The following is a 23255-nucleotide window of genomic DNA, read 5'->3' on the forward strand; positions in this document are numbered from 1 at the left end:
GAGAGGAAAGATCCTACATTCTCTGATCTGCATTTGTTCCCCAGGTTGATGGGCACCTCCAAGGTCAATGGAAATGCAGAGTGGCAAATTATCACAGAATTATAATGAACTCAGATCTGATCCAGATAGAAGAAATTAACCTGAAATCCTGTTGTTGTTTTACAACATGTTCATCCACAGAATCTTTGTAATGTTGGTTTCCACAAACGATTTCCTGGGTCATAAAGGAACATAGCCACTGAGATAGTGGACCTTCCTGATAGGGTCCAGCTCATGAATAACCAGGTCTTCCCATCTCAGAAATTCTCAACTAGGGTTGAAAGTGCAGTGACTCCAGCTCCCTTGTGGGTATGTGCCCAGAGGGCAGCACTCCTGGCTGGCTGCCCCCTCGCAGGGTTCTAGCCACCAGGCACATCCTAACACCCCCAGCTAGACAGCAGGGACTGTCTCCCCTGAAGTCAGCCAAGCAAGAAGAGATGGGCTTTGGTTCCTCAGAACCACACCCGGTGAGTCCAGTGCATGCCACGGGCTGGCCAAGTGACCAAGGCAGTGTCGGAAGACTCCCGGGGCTGGTAGAGGCTTCCCTGTCATGGCGGCGGCTCGGTCAGGTTCCAGCTTGACCCAGTTTTCTGCCAGGCCTCTTCTAGTCCTTCTTCCACCCGGTGCACTCTTTCCATCTTGACCCTCCACCTCAACCATCTCCTTCTCCACTACCCTCTGTGTCTATCCCCTCTACCTTCACCTCCTCCACCAGCCCCTCCACCTTCACCACCAGCACCACCCCCGCCCCGCCCGTCTCTAGCCTTCTGGAGAAACACGCGTTGGCCCGCCTTTGGAATAGGCTGACCACTGACTATCTCTGACTCAGGAATGCCTCCTGTAACACTTGGGACTTCCTGTATCTTCATTCCTCTAAACCTAATCAACAATCTCTGAGTCCTGTGAGTCCTACCCACCTCTGGGCAAGGGGGAAACAAGGCATCTAGGTTTCTCTCTGGAGTGGGGAAGTACCTAGAAGCAGAGAAAGCCCCCTTTCAAGGAAGTCTTTTCATTAGTGTCTTTTCTAGAACGCAGGTGTTAGTAACATTGCAAACACTTTCTTTTTTTTTTTTTTTTAAGATTTTATTTATTTATTTGATAGACAGAGATCACAAGTAGGCAGAGGCAGGCAGAGAGAGACGGGGAGGCAGACTCCCTGCTGAGCAGAGAGCCCGATGCTGGGCTCGATCTCAGGACCCGGGGATCATGACCTGAGCTGAAGGCAGAGGCTTTAACCCACTGAGCCACCTGGGCACCCAAACACATTCTGCTTGCGAATTCAAGTGGAATACACAAAACCCACCCCAACACCTGGTTGTCTGTTGTTGTAGAGGCAGGTTGTACAAATGCTAACGAGCCACTCCATTTGACCTCCTAGGCAAGTACATCCTGGATCCTCTGGCCATTTGACAATTGCTAGTGCTTGAAACTCACTTTGGCTTCTTAAACCTTGGGTGGCAGACCAGAGGGGCAGGCTGGTTAGAAGCTCAATGGCCAGAGTCTCCTAGAAAGGCCTGGGGATGGGTTGGTGTTCCTCTGGCCTTCTGTTCTCTGGTGTGGAGTGGGTAGAAGGAAGGTGAGAAAGTGGTACTTTTCTTTCTCTCTCCGTTTCCCTCAGACTTTCTATCTAGAATTCTCTGCACAAGAAGGAGAGGAGGATTCTTACACACATGCACGCACTCCGCATCTCTGCCTGTCACATAGGCTCTATGAGGGGCTAGGTGAGGGCGGGAGCATATCCGGAGAAGAACGCCTAGTCACAATCCAGTCCCAAAAATGAATCCCGAATCTGTGGGTGTGTGTTGGCAGAGAGGTGGGGGCAAGACGAAACAGACTTGCATTAGCATGGTTGCTTTTTAAAAAGTATAACAGTTCGAAAAGGCTTTATTTTCTCTTTAGAGTGAACGATAACCCTTCGTGCCATTTACAGAGCAATCCTGAGAGAGAGCTGTCCTGCAGTTCTGAAACAGTAGCCAAAGGGGAGCACCACCAGGCCCTTCTGACTTTGGCTGGTTGCAGACAAAGTTTCTTGTGTCACTGCTGCTCTCCCTTACTCTGGGCTCTACCTGCTGGGTGCGGGGAAGTGGAGTTGGGGGGAAGTTGGTGGGGGGCACGTTAAATATTAGGAAACCGGAAGAAAAGAGCAAAGGAGACCTAGGGTGCAGTCCGCCCTTCTGAGGTTTGTGGTCCAGGAACAATGATGGGAGACTGCCACCTATGGGCCAGGTTCCAGGGGAGCCTGCACGTGGGGTTTGGCCAGGCCCCCATCTTCCCATAGAAGGGGTTCTTCGTGGCACAGTCACTGCACCATTGGCCCGAGACAAAGCCACTCGTTTGGGACAAGTGCGCATTTTCCTGATTGAAAGAAAACTTTTCCTGCAAGGGAATCAACTCGTCAGCTGAGTTCTGCGTATAAAGAGAATAATATAACAGACGCCTCTGGACCCACCATCAAAATTAAACAGATGTTCACATTATTTGGCCACTAGGTGCCACAGGCAGAGCCCCCCTCCTCCCCCTCCGCACAACACCTAAAATTTTATGGCTGCTTCATAAAGATGAAGCAGGGTCATGAATCAGAGATAAACATCATCTAGCGGGGCCATCCTAGTAGACAAGCAATAGGATAAATAACAACTGGGCAAATACCAAAGACATTACAGAGGAGGCCTGTGAGGGGCGGGAGGGCCGGAAGAGTGGAATCAGGCACGAAGGGGAAAAATAAAATCGAGTAAAATAGAACTAGAGAGGGGCCTCCCAGAATGGCGATAGTAATGGGCTAAGAACTGAATGGTATAATTGCATCAACTCTGCTCCTGAAGTGAAAAAGAAAAGAAAATTCACAGGATTTGAGCTCGTGCAAGAGGAGGGGTCTGTTGTGTTAAGTGGTTTCAATAGTATCCTGCAATTGTCCTTTGATATTTGAGATCTCTGTGTTCGTGACAAGTAAATTCTATTATTCCCGTTGTGTTCCATTATAAAATCAGATCTGCCACACAATGTTTACACAATATTGAATTTTGAGTGATTCAGCAAGCCGGGGTCCTGTTGCAGAGAAGGGAGTGGTAGGTGTGTGTGTTTCTTTGTATGTGCTAGTTTGTGTATGTGTGTGCATGTGTGTATCAGTGTGTTTGTGTGAATATGAAAGTGTGTGTGTGTGTGTGTGTGTGTGCATGTATGTGTGCACATCTTGAATAGAGGAACCGAGGAAGGATCATGGTTCTGGAACTCCAGGCTGAAGGAAGTTTAAAAGGTCCACTGCCTGGGGTGGCAGCTCCTAGAGGAAAGCTAAGTCCACCCAGGGAAGCGGCAGCCCCTGAAAGGCACAAGGGTAGGCTCTTTGCGTGTAGCTCAGAGGCATAGCAAAGCTATAGAATCTTCTACGGAAGTCAGCAGGTAAAACTTGGGGTGTCGGGCAGTACCTCTGGGGGATGCCCAAGGAAACACAAGGGGATTTCCCAGTGCAAACCAGCCTAGGTGCCAGAGAATAGTCCAGAAGCTACAGGAGAAGACAGGAGCCTGTCTAGAGCTGTTCTGTCAGCCCCGCTGCTGGAGGGTCATTCTCCTTGATTCCTTAGTGAAGAGGAACTAGCTCTTGATACTAGAATCCACCGAATGTCTTTAGGGTTCTTTGTACCGAAGCACCCAAATAGCGCTCATTAGTGGCTCAGTTCTCAAAAAGCCCTTTTATGTTTTATGTGTGAGCTCAAGGACCTCCAGGACACCTGGACGAGGAGGCGCCTCTCTCTCCGCCTCAGAGGTGTGAATAGTAACTGGTAAGATTTTGATATCTTTAATGCATCTGTAAATAATATGTACTATTGTCTCACTTATTTTCATTTTTATGTAAATAATACTGCATATAAATATTTACTTTGCACCTTTTTAGCTTATCATTATATATTTTGGATTTTTCGGAGGACAGAGAGGTAGTTCACTCATGTTAGCCACTGTGTGGTGTGGCATTGTATAAATAATGCACATTTGGGGGCACCTGGGTGGCTCCATCATTAAGCGTCTGCCTTCGGCTCAGGTTTTGGTCCCAGGATCCTGGGATCAAGCCCCTCGCTGGGCTCCCTGCTCAGCGAGGAACCTGCTTCTCCCTCTCTCACTCCCCCTGTTTGTGGTCCCTCTCTCGAAGTTTCTGTCTCTCTGTCAACTAAATAAAATCTTTAAAAAAATAAAAAGGGGGAACCTGGGTGGCTCTGTGGGTTAAAACCTCTGTCTTTGGCTCAGGTCATGATCTCAGGGTCCTGGGATCGAGTCCCGCACCAGGCTCACTGCTCAGCGGGGAGCCTGCTTCCTTCTCTCTCTCTCTCTCTCTCTCTCTCTGCCTGTCTGTCTAACTGTGATCTCTGTCTGTCAAATAAACAAATACAATTTTTTAAAAAAGATTTTATTTTATGTTTTTAAAGGTTTTATTTATTTATTTGGCAGACAGATATCACAAGTAGACAGAGAGGTAGGCAGAGAGAGAGGAAGGGAAGCAGCCTCCCTGCTGAACAGAGAGCCCGATGTGGGGCTCGATCCCAGGACCCTGGGATCATGACCGGAGCCAAAGGCAGAGGCTTTAGCCCACTGAGCCACCGAGATGCCCCAATAAAAAGATTTTAATAATGCATGTTTTATTCCCCCCATTTTACTCCTGAAGGCCAGGTAGCTTGTCACTACTTTTCATCTTAGCATATGGAGTGCTGAAAAGAATGTTCTTTTGTTTGTATCTCCTTGGGCCCATGTATCTCTAAGGAGCTTCTAGATACATCAAAGCGGAGTCATTCACAGGTTATGCATTACTTTACCAGATATGGCCAGATCACTGTCAGTCATGGTTATAGAATTTTACACCCCCACTCGCAACAGATGAAAGTTTTTCTCTCTCTGTTCTCACCAACTGGTATTGTTGGTAATGTGAGCATTAAACATTTTTTTTTCCACTCTAATAGTTGTGACCTATTATCTGTTTGTTGTAGTCCGCCTCTCTTCCCCGTCTAGTGAAGTCGAGCCTATTTTCATGTGTCTCTTGACCTCCTCTGCTAATTGCTTCTTCATATCCTTTGCCCTTTTGGTATTTTCTTATTTCTCTTCTTATTTTTCGGAACTTACTGTACATTTTGGATACTTACCTACTCTTGGAAGAGTAGGTTGCAGATATTTTCTCTAAGTGCTTATTACTTTGTTATTACTGTCATTTGTCTTGGAGAAGTTTTTAAAAATTACATAGTTCCGTTGATCACTTTTCCATGATTTTTGTAGCTTTGCCCTCCTAGGATGTTACATATATTTTCCTATGTTTTGTCTACATGTTTCCAACTTTCTCTTAACATATCTGAAATTTATTTTTGTGCACGCTGTGAGGTTTGAATATAATTTTTCCCCTTGAGAATGTTGTTAGCAAGGAGTCCCAGTGCTGTTTATGAGATAGTCACCCTTTCCCTACTGATCTGTAATGTCCCCTCTGTCACATTTGAAGTTCCTATGTGTATAATATTTCTAGGTTTTACAGAAAATCTCACCCATTGATCTGTTTACTTAGATACTGATACTAGAGTATTTTAATTGCTATTAATTTACGATGACTTGAGATTTGTTAAGGTGAGGTCTTTCTGTGTTTCAACATTGTTTTGGCTATTATTGGGCCTTTACCCTTAGAGCTGCATGAACTTTATGAGCTGCTTTTCTGGGTCAGTGAAGGAAAAAAAACTCGCCAAGGACTTTAAATATTATTTATTAAATTTATAGTGTACATCTAGGAGAACATTTACTGGGAAGCTCTTGTCTTCCCATATATGAACATATGACTCCATATACTCAGGTTATCTTTTATGTCTATCCATAAGCTTTTAGAGTTTTCTTCATAAAAGTTACCTCGTCTTTTGCTAGATTTACATCTAGGCACCGTATAGCTCTTTTATAGTGTTGAAATCTTTAACTGTGTATAGAATTCTAAGTTGGCAGTTATTTTCTCTTGACATTCTGAATATAATTTCTCTTAGTGAACTAAGAATAGATGGGAGATTCCTTAACCTGAAAAAGAGTATCTACCAAAACCATAAAAAAATTTCTTTTTAAATTTCAAGTTTTCTTTTTCTTTTTTTTTTTTAAGATTTTATTTATTTATTTGACAGAGATCACAAGTAGGCAGAGAGGCAGGCAGAGAGAGAGGAGGAAGCTGGCTCCCCACTGAGCAGAGAGCCTGACAAGGGGCTCGATCCCAGGACCCTGGGATCATGACCTGAGCTGGAGGCAGAGGCTTTAACCCACTGAACCACCCAGGCGCCCCTAAATTTCAAGTTTTCATTTAAATTCTAGTTTGTAGCATATATGGTAAAATTGGTTTCAGATGTGGAATTTAGTGATTTATCATTTCATACAACAACCAGTGCTCAATACAAGTACCTCCTTAATACCCATCACCCATTCAGCCCATCCCTCAACAAATACTCTTCTTCTTCTTTTTTTTTTCTTTTCGAAGATTTTGTTGTTTCATTTATCAGAGAGAGTGCACGCACAGCAGGCAGCTGGAGAAGGAGGCTCTCTGCTGAGCAAGGAACCCAACATAGGACTCAACCCCAGGACCCTGGGATCATGACCTGAACTGAAGGCAGATGCTTATCCAACTGAGCCACCCAGCCATCCCATCAACAAATATTATTCCTAATGGTGAAATGCTAAGAGCATCCCATTTAAAGTCAGTAACAAGACCAGGAAAAATATTCAAATGCAAATCATCCTAATTACCAGGAACAGACAAAAAATGTAATAAAAAAAAAAAAACACTATGTCCAGCTGGATTTATTTAAATCTGAGTCTCAGTCTTTGACCTGGTAGATTTCGTCCATTTACATTTTTGTGATTACATATAGTGGTGGACTTATTCTTTTACTGTGTGCTTTAGGTTCACCCTGTTGTTCTTTTCTCTCCTTTTCTTCCATAGAACTAAAAATGTATTTCCTGTAGTGATTCTATTGCTATTTTTTCCTATTTACTTTTAAATATAGCAGGCATCCTGTTCTGCAGTCTTGTAAGTTGATCAGTAGTCCTTGCTCTCCTTTCAAATAAAATAAGGATCTTGGGATACTTTATCTCTTATCGGTCTTCTGCTGTTTTCATTTATTGTTGTTGCAGCGTTTTAATTCCATCAAATTTTATAACTTCCGTGAGTGCTTTTTCTACTATTTGATACATTTAATGCTTGTTTAGATTTGACTATATACTTATCAAGTTCTTTACCCTCTATTGCTTTTTAAAAAAACATATTTGCTAAAATATATAGTCAACTCTTGAGCAACACAGCGGGTGGGAACACCGACGCCCCACACAGTAAAAAAATCCATGTATAATTTTCGACTGTCCAAAACTTAACTACTAATAGCCTACTGTTGAGTGGAAGGCTTACCAATAACATAAATAATCATTTAACACCTATTTTGTATGTTATATGTATTATATACTGTAGTCTTACGATAAAGTAAGGAGAAAAAAGAAAATGTTAATAAGAAAGTCCTAAGGAAGAGAAAATACATTTACAATACTGCCTTGTATTTATTTATTTATTTTTAAAGATTTTATTTATTTATTTGACAGAGAGAGATCACAAGTAGGCAGAGAGGCAAGCAGAGGGAGAGAGAGGAGGAAGCAGGCTCCCGTGCTGAGCAGAGAGCCCAACGCAGGACTGGATCCCAGGACCCTGAGATCATGATCTGAGCCGAAGGCAGAGGCTCAACCCACTGAGCCACCCAGGTGCCCTAATGTGTGCTTTTAATATCATATCTAAGAAGTTTTTGCCTAACCCAGTGTCATTAAAATATATCCCTATATTTCTTCTAGGAATTTTATACTTTCAATTCTTACATTTTCATCTATGATTAATTGTGAGTTAATTTTTTTGTATAGAGTGAGGAATAAGTACAACTTCATTCTTTTACACATAATTATCCAGTTATCCAGAACCATGTGTTGAAAAAGATTATTCTTTCTCCATTGAATATTTTGTACCCTTGTTGAAAATCAATTGACCATAACTCAAGGATTTATTTTTGGACTCTATTCTGTTAATCTGTGTGTCTATTCTTAATCTAGTATCACACTGTCTTCATTACTATAATTTTGAAATAAGTTTTGAAGTCCAGAAGTGTGAGTTTTCCAACTCTGTTCTTGTTCAGAGGGCTATTTGGAGTCCCTTGTACCTAAGTGTGAATTTTAATATCATCTTGAGTTCTGTACAAAAAGCCAGATAGGAAAAAAAAAAAAAAACAATCAGATAGGATTTTGTTAGCATTGTATTGAATCTGTAGATGAATGCAGGAGTATTGTCATTTTGACAGTAGTATCTTTCAATCCATGAACATGGGATGTCTTTCCATTTATTTAGGAATTCTTTAATTTCCTTAAAAATATCTTGTAGTTTTTAGAGTACAAGTTTTGTACCATTGTACTTGTACTTTTGTTAATTTATTACTAAATATTTTGTTCTTTTTGATGCTAGTGTAAATGGAATTTTTTTCCTAATTTTTTTTTTTTAGATTGTGCATTGCTAATTTATTGCTTATTGAATCCTTTCTCATGGGTTCATTTTTCCTATTCCCTGAAGTATATCTTTATGTAGTTCTTTTTTTTATTTTTAAGATTTTATTTATTTGAGAGAGAGAGAGAAAAAAAATACACCAGGAGTGTGAGAGGGAGAAACAAATTCTTCACTCAGCAGATAGCCTGATGTCAGGCTCCATCTCAGGACCCTAGGATCATGACCTGGGCTGAAGACAGATGCTTAACCAACTGAGCTACCCAGGTGCCCCTCTTTATATAGGTCTTTCATTTAGAATCTGTGAGTGGAAAATTATCTTAGTCTTTGTTTGAAAATGTCTTTATTTCATTTTCATTTTTGAATTATAATTTAAATGGGTGTAGAATTCTAGGTCTGCAGTTCTTAAAATATTTTCCTATTTTATTTTGGCTTCAATTTTTGCTACTGAGATGTCAACTCTCAGTCTAATTGCTGTTCCTTTGCAGACAATGTGCTTTTTTTACTGACTGTTTTTACATTTTTCTAAGATTTATTTTTGAGGTTCCACAGTTTCACCATATATAAGTGAGTCTTATTTTATTTATTCTAGTCAATGTTTGTTGTGTTTTTTCAATCAGAAGATTTATTTTTTTTATTAATTCTAGAATATTCTCAGCTATTAATATTTGGATATAGTAGGCTCTAGTCTCTTTCTGCAACTCCTGTGAGTATTACACTTTCTCATTTTAGACCCTCATTATCTTTATTTTGTTATTACAAAAATCTCATTCTGAATTGCACTTAGAATACTTTTCAGATCTATATGCTTTGACTTAATACAATACTTTGACTTAATACAAAGTAAGGGGATTAACTCTCCTCAAAAAGAGGGGGGGAATCCCATAAAAACACTATACCTTCTCCAATTCCACCTTTTAAAAATAGAGAATAGTCCTACAGTGGCTATAATCTTTTTGACAGAATATTGGTTAATTAATAGGATCTATGCTAGGGGAATATCTCTGAAAATAGTTGGGAGAAAAGACTGCATATTTTACACTTTTAGCTGTTGAGCCTGACAGATCAGTAGGATGCAAAAAAGCATATACTTTGGGGTCAGCTGAACTTGGGTTTCAATGCCAGCTTTGCCGTTAATCTGTTGTGGGACTTGGGCAATTTCTTTTAACCTCACGGAGTCTCTCTGAATTTTAATTTCATCATCTGTAAAATAAACCCATCAGCATCAACATGAGAAACCAATGATAAGGTATATATGAAGAGGCTTGTGCAAAGTCTGGCTAATGGCAAGAGCTTCATAAGGGGTATTATTATTTCTTGCATGAGAATCTTAATCAGAACTGGTGCCATTATGTGGGTTATCCCCATTTAGTATTTGAGATCGTCTCATTAGTCATGTCCCATCATAACCCCTTTGCTGTAACTCTGATCTCCCTAAAATACACAGATTAATAATTAATCTATGTAAGGGGTAGAATAATTGCTTGTGGAAATGTCTGCGGTAAGTGATATTTCACACACTTTTCTCCTGCAGTAGTCCCCTTGGACAGCTACTGAAGGCCCAGAATAAAACACTGTGGGGTCCTTTCTTGCAGCAGAAGATGTCATACAAGTCTATCTGGGAGACACACCATATGGGCAAGACCTCTAGGACTCTTAAAAGATAAACGCTTAGAAAATTGAGTCAATCAAAATAGAGCTATTATAAACACACTTTCCTTGTAATTTTTCAGATGAAGATATTTAATTCTGTCTGGCAGTATCCTCTAAATTGAATTCATGTTAGATTGATGAGTCCATTGGAAGAATATAATATATTGATCAAGGAATTACTCTGCCTTTGGTGGGGCACTCAGTATCTTGAAAATTGAGGCTGCCTTGTGCTCAGGGTCTGATGGCAGATTCTGCCTTTCCTAGGCTGCTCTCATGAATTCTTTCCCTAGTGATAATTATGACAGGAAATGGAATTTTTTTTCCTGTTAGCACATTTTAATGACTAACACCCCTATCTGTGTAGTATTTAGGTCTTTTTGTAGATAGTCTTCTTTTCATGGATGGGTACAGTCACTTGAATGTAGAATAGATTCCATCTTTAGTAAACAAGATCAATTAGTGTATTATCTGCAACCCACTCTTGTACTTGTCATCATTACCTAGAGCCCAGAGAATGCTTAAGCCCTAGGTGAAACAGGGACCCCATTGTTAATACTACTAAGCTATTTAAGGTGGGGAAACTATAAATAATTAAGGGATTGTAATAATCATAATAGTTAATATTATATGGTCTCTGTGTGTCTGGTATTACACTCAGCATACATATATTAATATATATCTATATGTATATGATATATATTAAATTTAGTGGACATAATAACTCTGTGAGGGAGATACTATTATTGGCCCCATTTTACAGAAGAGGAAAATGAAGCACAGACTGCATACATGTGAAACAACTAGAGAATGATCAGCTTGTGACAGTGTTTGGTCACAAGCTGATCACACTTTAGGTTGCTTGGGTAGGATCATTTCAACGTCTCCAGCCTCTTCCTTATACATGTTTGGCCTCAAGCCTTGCCTCTGCTGGTGTTAATGTACCACGTTCCCGTTCTGTGGCCTTCCCAGCCCGTTGCTTGACTCTGCCACAGTCCTCCCTTCTTTATTGCTTGGGCCTCCAAGGGCCTTCCTGATAGAGAGGGGCCAAAGTACCCGAACCAAGCTGGCATTGTAAATTTCAAACCACTTGAGGTGAAATGGAATTCCATTTCCGAAGTTGACAGGAGGTACAATAAGAGCATTAGCTTGGTTTTAGCACACAGACTAATTCACAGATATCTTCGGAAGGGCCTGGAAATGTTGGACCATAAACGAGCATTTCAAGAAGACCTTCTTAAATTTTGTTGCAGTGATTATAAAACGAAGAGCTTTCTGGTCTCCTCCTCTGTACTAGTTTGTATTAATCAGTTTGGGCTGCCATAACAAGATACCATAGACTGGATGTCTAAACAGAAGTTTATTTTCATGGTTCTAGAGGCTGGGAAGTCTGAGATTGGGGTGCCAGCATGGTTGGGTTTTGGTAAGAGCCCTCTCCTGGTTTGTAGACTATCAACTTCTTCTTGCTATATCCTCACAAACGATGGAGAAGAAACTCTGATGTCTCTCCATCTTCTTATAAGGGCCCTAACCCCATCATGAAGTTGTATTCTCATGACTTCATCTAAAACTAATCACCTCCCCAAGGCCCCACATCCCAATACTGTCACATCAGGGATTTGAGCTTCAATATATTTAATATCCCAAATATTTTGGGGACGCGACCATTCAGACCACAACATAGGATGGGGTACTTTTAGCTCATAGAAGTGAGAGCAGCCCTCTGGCTTCTTGTCACCTCCCTAAATCCACCCTCCACTTCTTCACTGTTGGAACCTCCACGACTTCCCAGGTGATTCACTTCCACATGGGACGTTTACCTATAAGATTAGAATAACTGATCTTCCCACCATGGCCACCTTCTACTACTAGTTCACAGACCAAAGAAAGTATCTTATGTAAATATTTTATTCCATAGAACTTCTGAGGAATCTAGCTTAGATATTTTTCCTCAAAATTATTTTTTAAAGGTTTTATTTATTTGACAGAAAAATCACAAGTAGGCAGAGAGGAGGCAGGCAGAGAGAGGGAGGAAGCAGGCTCCCCGCCAAGCAGAGAGTCCGATCCAGGACCCCGAGATCAAGACCTGAGCCGAAGGCAGAGGCCCAACCCACTGAGCCACCCAGGCGCCCCTCAAAATTATTTTTTGTAATCCATACACAAAATCAAAGAGTACAAAAGAATATAACATTCATTTGTCAAAACTCATCCAGTATGTCTCAATGAATCTGACTTAAATCGGAAAAAAAAAGTTATGATATTTAAGCAAGTCCCTCTCACATTCCTGTACCCCAGACACCCTAAGCCTCCCTGGAGGCCACAGCGGTTATCTTTTTGGGGGGTAGGGACTGGGGAGTAGCCTTCCAGAAAAGTTTCCTGCATGCACTTAAAATCTTCTGTTTAAAAAAAAAAAAAAAAATATATATATATATATATATATATACATATATATATATGTATACATATATATATGGCAGTATTGTATACTCTCTTATCCCCACTTTTGCCTTCTGTTTTTTTGTTTTTGTTTTTGTTTTAAGATTTATCCATTTATTTGAGAGAGAAAGAACATGCATGCAAGTGGAGGGAGGGGCAGAGGGAAAAAATCTTCAAGTGGATTCCCCGTCCAGCATGGAGCCTATTTGAGACTCGATCCCATGACCCATGAGACTATGACCTGAGCCAAAACCAAGAGTCTGACACACAACCAACTGAGCCACCCAGGTGTTCCACTTTCGTCCTCTTAATAATGAATTGTGGAGATGTTTCCATGTCATATAATCAGGATTACCCCATTCTTTTGATGAGCTTCATGGTTTTCCCCTGTATGGATACAGCACTCATGCCAGTTCTTTCTTTTTTTTTTTTTTAAAGATTTTATTTATTTATTTGACAGAGATCACAAGTAGGCAGAGAGAGAGAGAGAGAGGAAGGAGGAAGCAGGCTCCCTACTGAGCAGGGAGCCTGATGCGGGGCTTGATCCCAGGACCCTGAGATCATGACCTGAGCTGAAGGCAAAGGCTTTAACCCACTGAGCCACCCAGGCGCCCCTCATGCCAGTTCTTTTTAAAGAACTTCCAGGATGTTTGCCATCTTCCCTTGTTTCAAACAATGCCTCTATATAAGCATAGTTATAGAATACATTGCCATAAGAAGAATTATGGGATCAAATGGTATGTACACTTTAAGAGCTGCAAAATAGTTTAAATATACAAAAAGTATAAAGATAAATGTGACTAACAGTCCAACCAACTATTATGTGAGAGGAGTATTACATCTCCACAAGGAAAATCATTATTTCATTTAGGAAACCCCAAAGTGTAAATTCACTAACTCATGGCTTATACATTAATGATTTGGGATAAGGAGGTGATCAGATCTTGCCTTAAGATGTTTTGCATTCAGATGCTGCACGGATGGTAAGTGTGTTCCATCTAGTGGCCTCAGGGATGTCCAAAGTGGATTGTTTTTTTTTCTAAATCATCACCCATGTGTTCCTGAATATAATTCTTTGGTGTGCTTGACCTTAAGCAGGGGGAGTACCCGGGCCTGGCCTGATGGTGAGGAAGGCTGGAAAGAGGCCTGAATTAGCTAAAAAGTAACTACTTGGACCTCATAGAGTGTACTCCAAGAATCCAGCTATAAGAGTAAGTGACTTTATGGGGATTAGTTCTGTCCCTGTTAAAATGGAATGGGAGGGGCGCCTGGGTGGCTCAGTGGGTTAAGCCTCTGCCTACGGCTCAGGTCATGATCTTAGGGACCTGGGATGGAGCCCTTCATTGCATCAGATTCTCTGCGCAGCAGGGAGCCTACTTCCCTCTCTCTCAGCCTGCCTCTCTGCCTACTTGTGATCTCTGCCTGCTGAATAAATAAGTAAAAATCTTTATTAAAAAAATAAAATAAAATGGAATGAGCTTTCAATTTTATTCTTATCTCTTAAATTGATTGTGGCTTAATCTCTTTGTAAAGGGGTGTGTATGTGTGTGTAATTTCCATTATACTTTATTGCATTTCTTCTGCAAAGGTTTAAATAATGCTTTTCTGAATAGGAAGCGAGGCGTTCTGTCTGTGCCCATTCCCTGCTCCGTTGTGTTCACTTTCCTTGCAGGCTGCACGGATAGGGTTAAGGTTTTCCAGTTTTCCTTTGAACGATGATTGCCTGATTGCCAGCATGCTAACTTTCAGCCTATTATTTGTGTAGATGGCTCTCCAGTGCTTTTAAATTTACTTAATTAAAATTCGAGAATGGTATGATTCCAGTGGGTTACATTAGTCTCACTCTTACCTTCCTCAATCAGTTTTCTCTTACAGCCGTTTTCTTCGCAAGAATTCTTACTGAACATGACTATAGCCTCGCAGACTGCTTAACGCGTAATTCATGGTTTAAAAAAAAAAAAAAACTACAATAATTAAAAGCGTTCATTTTTGAGCAGAGTGAAGTTAAACTCAGCTTGATATTTATGCCATATCTCACTGCCCTTAGGATGGAGCTAACTTATCCTTAAAATGAAAAGAGAAAGGCTGCAGTTTCCAGAGATTTCCTATCCATCTTTTATTTCTTTTTTTTTCTTTTGAGCTGAAATTATTCTATCAGTGAACCACCAAGTTTGATTTTATTACTGGCTTGCAGTTCAACAGGAGGGACCAAAGGATGTGTGTGATCTTTTCCTTTTATACCCAGGACATAGCAAAATTTGTATACCAGGCATGCAAGTATGGCTGGGCTCAGGACTGACCTCTTGTACCTTTTATGTTCTTCCCTCCCTTAGTGACAGAAAAGCCACTGAACCCTAGTAGCAGCCGAGCTCTGGCAGCGACTGTCCCCAAAGCTGTACCTCCTGCATTTGAGTCCCTTGAGGCCAGCAGGGGCAGTAGCCAGTGCCTCCATCTGTGTATCTAGGAGAGCATGGCACAGGTAGCCCTTTAAACCCCGGCAGGATGATATAAGCAAACTGAACCAAAGGGGTTAGAGAACGGGTAAAGGGAAGGGGAGAAATCTCATCAGGCTGCATTATTTACAGAGAGCCGTGTCCAGGCTAAGCTGGGACTAACGCACCCCACCACCTGTGCCCTAAGCTAAACTCCTAGCACTCCGTGCTGCCTCCTCCTGGCTTCCAGAAAGGAGGAATGACTGCACAAAACAACCCCATGCTGAATTCTGTGGGGAGAGATTCATTCTTCCGTGATTTTTTTTTTTTTTTCCAACTGGAAAAACAGGTCTCCACTTAGATAAAGACAGGCAGACCCACTGTGGTCTGCAAACTGCTTGGGTTTCACAGGAAAACTGGGCGGTCTTTTGCTCCAGTAAGAGGAAAAGCCTTTGCTCCTGCCTCTGGAAGTCTGCGGCCCCGCTAACCCCGCATGAAACTTGCAAACAGAGTTCTCAGCTTGGACGCCGTCTTGAAGCACGAGCAAATGTTCAGGCTCAGGAAATGATGCTAAAGACATTTTGAAAAAATGTAAGATGGGCTTGACCCAGCGTTGGCACAGGATATGTGACGGGAAGCAGCGTGCTGAGTGGAGATAACGGCCCCGGGGCGGGCAGGGAGCTGGTTTCACACCCGGAGCCCCAGCCCCCACAGCAGGAGCCCTGTCGGAGGCGGAGAGCGGAAATCTGGCCATGCCAGGCTGCTGAGGGGCCAAGGCAGGGGACAGGCCATGAGGAGGGAGGGTGAGGCCACCCAAGGGCACCTTCTGAGCAGCAAGGACTTGACAGATCACCTGTACACACATCGCACTTTCAAAAGTTGTGTTGGATTTGGTTGTTGGGGACTCCGCTCACACCTACTTCTCTAGAACACCTGCTGTAGACCAAGCTGGCTGTCCTTCGGGTCTCTCAGGGAGAGACTGAACAACACCACTTAGGAAGGGGCTCAAAAGAAGTGAGGCGGAGAGGACACACTGGTTACTGTCAGTGACAGGGGAAGATGGTAACTGTGAGATGGGTCTCTGCGCAGCCCCGCCCCAGCGAAGGAACCTCCCACCCATCTGCTTGGGGAGGAGGGCTCTGCTTGCTCTTCTTCCAGATGGCCGACGCCTTTGGTGGGAGAAGGGCTTTCCTTCAATGTCTGGTGCTCCTGGTTGTGATGCAGACGAGGAATCTGCTGTCACTTGCCACTCTTACAAAATCAATGTTCTGGGCACAAGAACGGGATCTTTGCAACCCTGAGCGGTTTGTGCTTATTCACGTACATAGGGCCATTCATTTAGTAACTTCCGCTGCAGAGAGGAAAGGGCCAAACTTGATGATGAGATGAGGAGTTCAGAGCGATTATTGTATTGGGTTTGGGTTTCTCGCACAAAACTCTTCCTTTAAGAGTAAGCAGGGAGGTAGTCACATCTATTTGCCATTTCACTTCCCTGATGTTGTTACTGCTGCTGCAATTTTAACAGGCGTGGGGAGGCAGAACCGTTCGAGGACCCCTTTAAGCAGCAAATTTTGCATGAATTCTGTAGGGGTCACTCAATTTAAATGATACAAAAGAACCAGTTTAGGTAATGAAGGGAAGAGCGTAATCCCACGATGTTGCAAAATCAACAGACAGTATCTCATCTCTGTCAAGCAAGCCCAGACACAGGAAGATAAACATCTTTACTTCTAGATAGACATAATTCCTGCTTTCAGGTGCTCAAAATCTAGCAAAGGAGACAGACACATATACAAATAATTGTAAGACAAGGCACATACATGACAAAAGTAAAGTGTAAACCAAATCAGCAAGGGTGTTCAGGAGACAGTGATTCATTCCAGGACTGAGGCCTCGGAGGTGGGATTAGAGATAAGAGGATTCCCACAGGCAGAGTGGAAGATTTCCCCTATGAAACTCTGCTGCCTGAAAAAGGGGATACTCAGAGCGCCTGGGTGGCTCAGTTGGTTAAGCGGCTGCCTTCGGCTTGGGTCGTGATCCCAGGGTCCTGGCACTAAGGCCCACATCGGGCTCGCTGCTTGGTGGGGAGCCTGCTTCTCCCCCTCCCTCTGCCTATGTGTGCTCTCTCTCTGTCAAATAAGTTGAAAAAAAGGGGGGGATACTCTGACTCTATACCAACACATGGGGCCCCCTGTCTGATTTAGACTACATATAGAAGGCGGTTACTCAGCAATGCATGCAGAATTCTTACTTTTAGAGTTAAAAAATAGATAGATGCATAATAGTTGAGTTTTTAAGCTCCACAGGCAGACTGGATTAAAATGTAATCTCAGGACTTTCAGTGGATTGTGTTATTATTGAAAATATTTACTCTCTTTCCGCAGGGGGAAGCTTTTGTTTTCCTGTCCATTGATACGGGCTGGTCATGTGACCTGCTTTGGCTAGTGAAATCAGGGATGAAGTAAGGCAGGCCCTTGTGAGTAGACCCTTTAGGAGCCATCATTTGCTTCTATTATGTGCTCTTTTCTCTGTATTCTGATGATTAGCTAAGTCCCTGATAGAAGGTGCTCTTTGGGGGTCAGTCCGTGTCCTGGGATGAAGACAAGACAGGTTGGAGCAGAGCCACACGTGAATCACAAGGTTCATCAGCATCAGCAAGAAACAGACCTTTGTTAATGTCAGCCACTGAGATACTGAAGATGCTGTTACCATGGTGTAACTCAGCCTACATTGGTTGACAGCTACTTTACAACCTATGGGATCTTCTTCGACCTTTTAAACCTCAGTTTCCTGGTCAATCAAATGGGGGGTAATAATAGTACCTCCCTGGGAGGGTCAGTGTGAGGTTAAAATGAGTCCACTTTAAAGCACAGTGCATGGTGTCTAGTCCATAATAAGAATTTGGTAAGTGTTTGTTATCTTTAAATATGCACAGAGGCATGTCTGGAGGAAAACACACTAACTTGTAAACAACAGTTCTGTCTTGAATGTGAGATTATAGAGACTTACAGTTTCCATTTCACTTATGTCTTTAATCAAATTGTTTATGATGAACATACACTATTTTTTGAATATATACTATCTTTATAATCATAAAGGAGGTTTTTTTTTCCCACTTTGGAAAAGAGGAACAATAGGACACCATACACAATAGCATCTCTGTCACAATGATTATCACATTGCCTGTGGTGGTAGGGTCTGGCCCACTGGATGGCACCAGATAGGTGCTCAAATGTTGCTACAAGTGTGATTGATCAGTTTCTCCTCTGGATAACAGGTGGATGGCAAGTAATGATGCACTATTTCTGAGATAAAAAACCCGAAGATGTTACTACATAGAGCACAAACTTAGAATACCGGCATTTGGAGTTTTTCACTGATCAATTAAATGTGCACTGAAAATATTAATTTGGAGATCAGAGGCAGAGATGTGGGGCTCATCTAAGTAGAGGTGATTGGCCGAGTGAGTATAGAGAGGGAGCATGGGCTTTGGGTTTTTCTCTAGTCCCCCGGCCCACAGTCATCCCCCTGCAAAGCCAAGTCCAAATCTTTGTCAACAACATTTATTCCACAATTATTTACTGAACACCTACCATGTACCAGGTCCTTATGGTACAGAAGTAAACAAGAAAATAAAATGTCTCTACTCTCAGCAGTTTATGTATTATGGTAGAAGGCAGACAATAGGCAATAGCAAAATAATTAAGTAAAATACAGAGTGTATCCTATAGTGATAAAGACAAAAGTAAAACATGAAAGGGGGAAAGGGAACATGGGATGGGCGTGTTGCAGTTCACAACAAGGTAAGTCAAGGTAGGCCTTGCTGAAGATACAACTTAAGACCTTAAAGACAGGGGCACCTGGGTGGCGCAGTGGGTTAAAGCCTCTGCCTTCGGCTCAGGTCATGATCCCAGAGTCCTGGGATCAAGCCCTGCATCAGGCTCTCTGCTCAGCGGGGAGCCTGCTCCCCCCCCCCGCCCCGCCCTCTGCCTGTCTCTCTGCCTATTTGTGATCTCTGTCTGTCAAATAAATAAATAAAAATTTTTAAAAACAAATAAACCAAAAAACCTTAAGACAGGCAAGGAATCTCTATCTTTTGGGGGGAACAGTCCAGATAGAGGAAACGGAAAAGGCAGAGGCCCCGAGGGGTAAACATGCTTGTGTTTAAAGGAATAGCAAGGCGGTCAGTGGCTGGAGCAGAATGAGTAAGGGGGTCAGTGGCAGAAAGGTTCAGAGAGACAGTGAGAGGTGGAGGAGGGGCGGTGGACAGATCACCCATGATCTCACTGGCAGACTGTGGGGGGCATTTTGCCTTTTATTCTAAGTGACACGGGAAGCTCCTGAAATGTGATTAGAGGAGTAGCATACTCTGACTTGTGTTTGAAGCTGACCAGTGTAGTTACTCTATTGAGAACAGGGGCATGGAGAGCAAGGACAGAAGCCGGCGAGCATGAAGGAAGCTGTTACGGTATTAGGCGCTGTGTGGGTTGGGCTGGCGTGGTGGCCGAGAAGGAGATGAGAAGTCGGACGCTGGGTGTATTTTGCAAGTTGCACCCAACATGATGTACTCAGGGATTCGATGTGGCCTCTGAGAAAAGGAGATGAAGCAGGGATAGCTCCACCGTGTTTGGTTTTAGCAACATAAAGGATGGAGTTGCTGAGAGAGCAGGACTTAAAGAGGACCAGTGTGGGGTCGGAAGGCAGACGTTCCCTTTTAGACAGGATGACTTTGAGACGCCCTTAGGCGTCCAAGCAGAGATGTGGAGTGGACCACTGGAGGCCTGAACGTCGGGAGTCAGCCGGGCTGGGTGCGTGCATTTGAGAGTTCTCCGCAGGTGAGTCGTGTCTAAGTTGTGAGCGTGGAGAAGACCACCTGAGGAATACGTACAGCAGGAAAGGGAATCTGGGCACCGAGCTTTGAAGCCCCCAACACAGACAGCAGGAGGGGGGAAAGATCGAGCAGCAAGAGAGAGGAAAGTCGTCAGCAATGGAGGAGGAGAGAAGCAGAGGGGAGCAGCGTCCCCAGGATAAGTGAAGAAAATGGCTCAAAGAGGAGGAAATGCTGCACAGGCCCAGTGAGACGAAGGCTGAGAATTGTCCGCTGGCTCAGCCGGAGCGGAGAGATCACTGATGACCAGACGGGAGCTATGGAGTGGCATGGGGGAGTGGCTGGAGAAGCCTGACCGAAGGAAGTTTGAGAGAGAACTAGAAGAGAGGAATCGGAGACAGGGAATGAATTTAAACAACTTTTTGGAGGAATTTTGTGGCAGAGGAGAGTAGGAAGCATAGGATGGTAGCTAGAGAGACAGACGAGACCGAGAAAGTATTTTCTTTGTTCCTTTTTTTCTTTTTTTTTTTTTTTTTTTTTCAAGATGGGAGAAATTATAGTGGTTCGTGTACTGATGGAAGGAACACATTGGAGAGGGACAAAGTGGTGATGGGGGGATGTTGGTGCTCTGGACGTGGAGGGATGCGAGGACGTGGGGTCTGTTGCACGGAGAGAGGCTGCTCTTAGATAAGGTCTCCAGCCATAGATGGGAGAAGCAAAATGGGGGGCTGCGCACAAGGACACAGGTGCTGGTCACTTGGCAGAAGCCGTGGCGGAGTGTTTGAGCGTGTGCATTCTCTACTGATTGTTTCTTTTGCCCTCTGGGAAGCCGGAAGCAAGGTCATCAGCTGAAAGGCAGAATGGAGGAAGGGGTACTGGGTTTTGGAGAAGGAAGAGACGCATGGGGACTAGTGGAAGTGTCAGCCAGGCCCTTCTGTACCCTGAGTCCGGTGGCCATGAATTGACATGATCGGCGGGGTTGTGAGCTGATCTCCACTGTGGGTGTTGGGCGGAGGTGTGGAGGTGTGGCTTTAAATAACTCAGAAGCTGGACCAATAACCTGACAGAGAGGAGGGAGGAGTGGGATGAAGGTCAGATGTGAATGGGCTGGGCGGGGAGTGGGGACTGGAAAGGACTTGGGGAAGCGTTTGTGATTTCTGAGAGGAAGGAAGGAAGGAGGCGTGTATTAGTTATCTTCTGCTGTAGGACAAATCACAAATGCGGCGGCTTAAAACAACACGCATTTATTACCCACTGTTTCCTTGGGTCAGGAATCTGGGCATGGTCCTCTGTTTCAGGTCTCTTTCGAGACTGCAGTGGGGTGTTAGGCAGGGCTGGGGTCTCACTGAGGCTTGAACGGGGAAGGTACACTTCCCAGCTCCCATGCCTGTTGGCAAGATTTGGTTCTTTGTTGGCTATGAGACCGAGGGCCTCCCTGTCCTGCTGGCTGTCAGCGGGAGGCTTCCCTCTGCTCCTCGCCACATGGGCCTCTTCATAGAGTGGATTCTTTCCTGCAAAAGAGAGTGTCAATAGAGAGAATCCGCAGGCAAGAAGGAAATTACGGGGTTAAATAATGTGACCGCAGAAATGCCATCACCGGGGCACCTGGATGGCTCAGTGGGTTGAGCCTCTGCCTTCCGCTCAGGTCCTGATCCTGGAGTCCTGGGATGGAGCCCCGCATCAGGATCTCTGCTCGGCAGGGAGCCTGCTTTCCCTTCTCTCTCTGCCTGCCTCTCTGCCTACTTGTGATCTCTCTCTCTTTCAAATAAATAAATAAAATCTTAAAAAAAAAAAAAAAAAAGAAATGCCATCACCTTTGCCATATTCTCTTGGTTGGAAACAAGTCACAGACCCCATCCTCACTCAAAGGGAAGGCGGTTTCACGAGGGTCTGAATACCAGGGGGAAGGGCTTATTGGGAGCCATTCCAGAGTCTATTTGCGATAAGGAGAAATGGATGAAGTGTATTTTTGAGTACAAAGAAGGGAAACTGAGGAGAGGGTCCCCCTCCTAGTGAAAAAAGAGGTGATGCCACCCCTCGACAGAAAAAAGGTCAAAAATGGGGAAAAAAGGAGGGGGATGTATGTGACAAGCAAGCAAAGGGAGTCTGTAGGTTGAGTAGGTGAATCCCAAACAGAGCCGTGGGGCCAGCTGGATTAGAAAGTGTGGATTTGCTGTGGGGCCCATTGGCTGTTAAGTGATTTGCACTAGCGATAGATGGTGCCTTGTTTTCAGCCTGAAAACTAATGGATGGAGGGATTGACCCAGGGCTGGGTGTGTCAGAAAGTCAGTGTCAAGAGTCTCTTTGGTGCTGGTGAGGAAAAAGCTCAAGTAACTCAGAGTCATTTTTCTATTTCCGACTTCCACATTTCTACTTCACCAACTGTTCCAAAGTAAGTCTGGAGTTGCCCAGGCTGGCCTGGCTCTGTGAAGGCCAGCAGTCTGCCATGATGCAGCAGTCCGCCATGATGCACGGTCAGGTTGCCACAGGGCTTCCCAGCAGCCTCACTGGGGTCACTGCAGTGTGGAAGGTTCTCTGTGGAGCCAGGATCTCCCTTGGAGGCTCTGAAGTCCCTGCCCTACCTCCAAGAACCTCCCGCTGCTTCATCAGATGCACCAAGGTCTCCATCAGCCCTTCCTCAGGAGCCAAGACCTCGCCCACCTGCACTCTCCACTTCCTCATCCTCTACCTCAGCCAGGGTTCGTCATGCTTCTTTTGGTGGTTAGCCCCATTCCGGGCAGTGTAAAGTGAGTTCTTGCCTGTCAACGCCCTGACCTTAAATTCACGACTATCCAAGAGGTTAAAACGCTGAAGTAAGGAGAAGATATTCTGATTAGTTTGGTAAGAAATTTCATTCTCCATTCCCTGAGTTGACTTTGAGCAAGGATGGTAGCAGAAAGAATAATTCTGTGTGGGAAGGCTCCAGGAGGAGAACATAAGCCTTGGCTCCATGTAACTGATGATTGAGAAGTGTTTTATTTAAGGCTTGGACTCAACGTAAAAGTTTTCTTGCTTTAGAAAAGTCTTAGAGAAAAGATAACCACTTCCCACATGAAAAGAGCTATGTTGGGTCTCATTCATCCTGGTACCCCCAACACCCAGCCCATTGCAAGCCCTAAATACTCCTTCAAGAAGCATCTGTTGAGCTGAAATGAGTGCTCTATGTGTGAGACAGTAGCAAATCTGAGTTATTCCTGAATGATGTCAAATAAGTGAAAACGAAAAGAAATTCTGGGGCTTCTTATATTTAATATTAGTGCTTGGTGAGTTGCTGCTATGTGGTTTCCTTTACTGTCTTCTGGCTTTAAAAAGACACTGCATTTAGTTATTTATATATTTATCATCTATT

Source organism: Mustela nigripes, chromosome 5 (assembly GCF_022355385.1).
Source record: "Mustela nigripes isolate SB6536 chromosome 5, MUSNIG.SB6536, whole genome shotgun sequence".
Classification (NCBI taxonomy): domain Eukaryota; kingdom Metazoa; phylum Chordata; class Mammalia; order Carnivora; family Mustelidae; genus Mustela; species Mustela nigripes.